We start from the raw sequence: 4,986 nt of genomic DNA, 5'->3' as shown, positions 1-4,986 counted from the left end.
CATTACCAGTGGTCTTAAATTTTTGTGCTTGTCTTTTCTTTTCTATTCGAACCCTTTCAACTTTTAAAAATAGCTTCTTTGTCGTCATAAGAAACGTGGTTTTCAGCAAAAATAATTAACTTTAAAAATTAGTTTTTCGATTGTTTTATAACATGATTTTACACTATTATATTCCAAAGAGTATTTATATCAAAATTTTTACAAATTTTTTTTTTGGTTTTTAAATAATATAAAATAGGTAATTACAGCTATATAATTTATATATAATTATAGTCATTATAATATTTATTAATAATCTTCACTTTTTTAATATATTCTATTACTATCGGAAGCTATTCTTGTGAATAATCGAATCATTTGAAAGTCAAAGACATTGTTTGATTACACGAAAGCATTTTTAATATATACTTTTAATAAATTAATTTTATACTAAATTGCTTTAATTTATTTAATTAAATTATATATTAACGTTTATATAATTTACACTTCAAAATAAATAAATTTTTTTTAATTAATAATCATGTCTTTATTATCGAAGCACTTAGCAATTTTTTTAATTAATATCACTTATGATAAGTTAATGAAAGCATTTCCAAATAACATTCAAATACTTTTTTAAATTTTATTAATAAAGTACAACTATTAACACTTACGTTGTGGTCATGGCTGCCGGATGGATGATGGTGATAAAATTTATCCACTATATGTGATATGGAAAATATATGCAAATTTTCTTCCATACTTTCTTTTTAGTGTATTTCAAAATAATAGTTCAATGGACACATAAAAACTAAAGTACTTTTTCAACTAAAGAATAAAAAGAGTAATTGAAATTGATACTTAGAATTTAATTACAACAATTACTGGGCGTTGTCGACACCATAGACACGATATTTAAGAATTAAGTCAATTTGCACTTCCCTCCAAGCCTCTTTTCTTTCATATGAAAACTTCATTTATAAAAATATTATTAAAAAATTGAAACTTTTATACATTTTCTCGATATGCAAACTGCGAACCGATGTCTTCGCACTACAAATGTTATCTGTTTTGTTTGACTTGTTAGTAAAGACATTTGCCTCGGTGTTATTTTCCTTCGGTAACAAGATATTGTATATAACTATCCACATAGTACACCTGTTTGTACGTATTTACAATTATATCCAAAGCATTTTATTAAGAAGTGTTATCGCAAATATAAAGTACTATATCCATATATTTGTACAGAACAGAAAAAGACCAAAGACCAGACAGTTGTTCAGTGTTTGAATTTCTCATTTTATGATGCTTATCAAAATTAGTATCAATTTGAAGTTTATTAAGTGAATTTCTTTATAAATATTTTGTAGGCATTATAAGTTTATATCTAAATTATAACAAATCTTAATCAAAAATAACAAATACCTGTTTGGTCTGAATTTAATTGGTTTTTAATTGGTAAATCGGAATTCAATCTAGAGTTACTCTTGATCTGTCAAATTTTGTTGCCCACTTGGACATTTTTAGAGTAACATCTACCATTTTAGTGTTAATAGAGCTTTATATTCTACATGAATACATATATCAAATAAAATCACAGTCTATCTATCAAGTCATATAAAACAGCTGTTAATTTCAGAGTAATGTTGCTACTCTGGCAAAATATCTAGAGTGTTATAAATTAATCTGAAGTGTTATACATTTCGCCGCAGATGTACCAATCGAAAATAAAACTGTACTAAAGGTACATTAAAAAAGCATCTCGATTGAAAAAATTATTTCAATTTTATCATTTCCTCACTATTACCTCCTTTTCTATTCTAAATAGGTTTCTTGTCATAGAACATAAAATTCTTAATTTGAAGTTAAATACAAATGAAAACCAAAATGTAGAGTATTTATTCTAAGCAAGTCAGACATTCTTTTTTACTTTACATAAAGAACTTACCAATAACTAAGGTGGCTACGCTTCGGATATCCCGGATAACCTTACTTGACAACGGAAATAGAAAGCAGCTCTTCCAAAAGCGCTTTTGGAACATCAGACAGCTTTTTACACTTATACATACTATTTGATAACGGATATTACTAAAAACAGCTATTTTAAACACCCTTTTTCGGCCATGCTATGTATCAATATAATTTAGTTTTCGAGATATCGAACATTAAAGTTTGAAGTTTAATAGGTTATAGAAAATGCTAATCCAAATAGTCCTAACTCTAATAAAAACTATTCTATTCTAATCAGCATACCCGATAACTTGTAGTCGCGCCTTCAGTTGGTTCTTCTAGTCCTAGACAACTAGTCGCACCCTGAGGTAGCAGATGGTTCTCTTCACTTGAGGTTTTGTTTGTGTTTTCACAAACACTACAAAGTTAATTGGCAACAATATAATTCGATACAACAAATCTGACATCAAATAATCTATAACGAATATTCTAAAACAACTAAATAACATATATCAATTTTTTAATGATTATAAGAAAATTTATTCCAGTCACTTTAGGGGAATGGAAGGGACATGTTATGCAGAAAGTCATGGGCTCGTTAAAATAAAAATTGTTATTGCTTTCAATGCAAATTAAAAAATTGAGAGCGAGAAAAAAAACAAAATGTCAGTTCAAATTTGTTTATAAGTGTCGAGGCTATATATGCCCATTCACAACATTTTACAGCTTCTATGGTCCATGTTATGTAGAGTGTCACGGACACGTCAAAATTGGCTCTTTCCGGCTATGACGAAAATGCATATATTTTTACTATTACTTTTGTACGTAGAACAAACATACATTTTAAAGAATATATATATATATATTTACACTAATTGATCTGATCCCATAACATTCTGTGACATAGGTAAAAATATATTATAGCTGACTAAGGTACAAGGGAAAACCAGAGAATGAAGACTAGAACAGTAAGTCCAGTCTCGAACTCTATTATTTCTAATCTCGAACTCGTTTTCAGAGTTGTACTTATAACGTAAAGAAAAGTGAATTTTAATAAAAAAGTACAGTCTTCTTCACTGTACAACATATGACGTTGTAAAACCGGTTCCAGATTTTTTTATTTTTTGTTTAGAGGTCTTTTTAATGTAATGGGGTATACCAGTGTCTAGTGAAAAAATATAGCAAAAGGAAAAATAAAAGCGCTGAGAAAATTGTTAAAATAGTTTCAGTAAAAAACCTTTCACAAAACATTTTCAACGTTCAGATAGGTACGATTCTATTATAAACTGGAGATAATAACTGAAATTTTTAATATAAATATTAAATACCGAAATTAAATATTAGCTTACATTTTTATCAATCAGGCAAAAACAACTTCTTAGTATATGAATAAATATGATATATTGGTCTATAGCATAGGTGTTGGCAAACTCGGGCCAATAGAAAAACAAAAGGCCATTTTCTTAAATAAATTCATATTCAAAATTCTTGAACTTCTAATAAACAATACACTGAATCACTGTACAATATACTTTTAGATTAGATATACAAGTATATGGACTTTACAATTAGCTATGTACATATGTAGCATTAAACATATATAAAGTATAATGTATATATACTTATATCTAAATTTTTTATATGTAAACTACAATTTATATTTATTTATTGGACAATCGTGTGATATTAATCATCAACTATTCGAGGAAATAGGTATCGGATATGCTCACATATCCAATATTCCAGGAAATAATTGATTTTTTTATTTTTGTGTTATTGGATAATAAAAATGATTTTTATATACAAAATGTCTACAAATAATTCAACATAATTAGATATTAATGCAACTAATCAAATATTTGTACTACATAAGCAACATGTTTAAAATTTCTATTAATGTTAAAAAGCAAATAAATACATATTTAAATAGCTCTGGCTCAAAATGATTGATTATATTACTTAATAACATTATCACACCATTATACATACTTGATATTTATTGTACTAATCTGAAGAAATTATAAGAGCATAGATAATACTATTATCAGATATGAATCTTGCACTTGAGGAACACTTGAACTTTTGTTCAATAACCAAAAAAAATAAAAAAACAAACAATAAATTATTTAGTAAAGTAAGTTTATCTATATTTAAGTCGTTAGAGCCGAATGTAGTTAGCTACACGCCATTGAATTAAGATATTATTTCTTAACTGATATCGTTTAAATTTATTTGTTTTTGTGGTTATTATTATTATTACGATTGTCATAAATTAAGTCGTTGCTTTTAAAGTATAAAAGCAAATCAAATTTTTGGCATAAAAGAGAGATTGGTATAAAAATTCTCATAAAACGACAGCTTTCGGATTGGTTAGATACATTTCAACAGATTTTTAGACACACCTAACCAGTGCCGTTGGAATGGGGTGCTTGGGGTTTTGAAAAGTGTAGTTACTAAAAACGATAAGTTTTTTGTATTATTTTTCTTATAATTTTGATAAGCTTTACAGTTAAATTGAAACTTTTTGTTTTAGCATAGCACCTGCTTTTATAGATTAATTCGAATTTTAAATTTTTAAATTGTAAATCAAAAATTTTATTTTCAACAGGCAATAAATGTCGATCATTTTTAAAAAAAATTTTAACTTCATTAAATAGTAAATAATAAACATCGATATGAGTCATAAAAATAACCGTAGAGATTTTTATAAATAAATATGATGAGTTTTATAGAAACAGACTATGCGGGTATAGACGAGTAAATATGGGTGTATTTATGTTTCAGAGTTACTGATACGAGTCACAAAATATTATTAAACTAATCGCTTTTAGATGAGATTAAAGTAATTATATTACTTAACATTAATTATAATATATGTGACTAACAAAAATCTAACATTATTCATTTTTATTTATTTATTTATTTATTGTAAAATTTGTAATGCAATATTAGATACGATACGTCAACTCTCTTTAATTTGTTTTTTTTATAATTTTTTAAATTATATGTATTTAAAAAAATTAAGTAAATAAAACAATCATTTTATATACCTATGTA

The sequence above is a fragment of the Teleopsis dalmanni genome, chromosome 2 (genome assembly GCF_002237135.1).
Source record: "Teleopsis dalmanni isolate 2A chromosome 2, ASM223713v2, whole genome shotgun sequence".
In the NCBI taxonomy this organism is placed as follows: domain Eukaryota; kingdom Metazoa; phylum Arthropoda; class Insecta; order Diptera; family Diopsidae; genus Teleopsis; species Teleopsis dalmanni.
The sequence above is the reverse complement of the archived record's forward strand: the minus strand, read 5'-3'. Positions refer to the sequence as shown.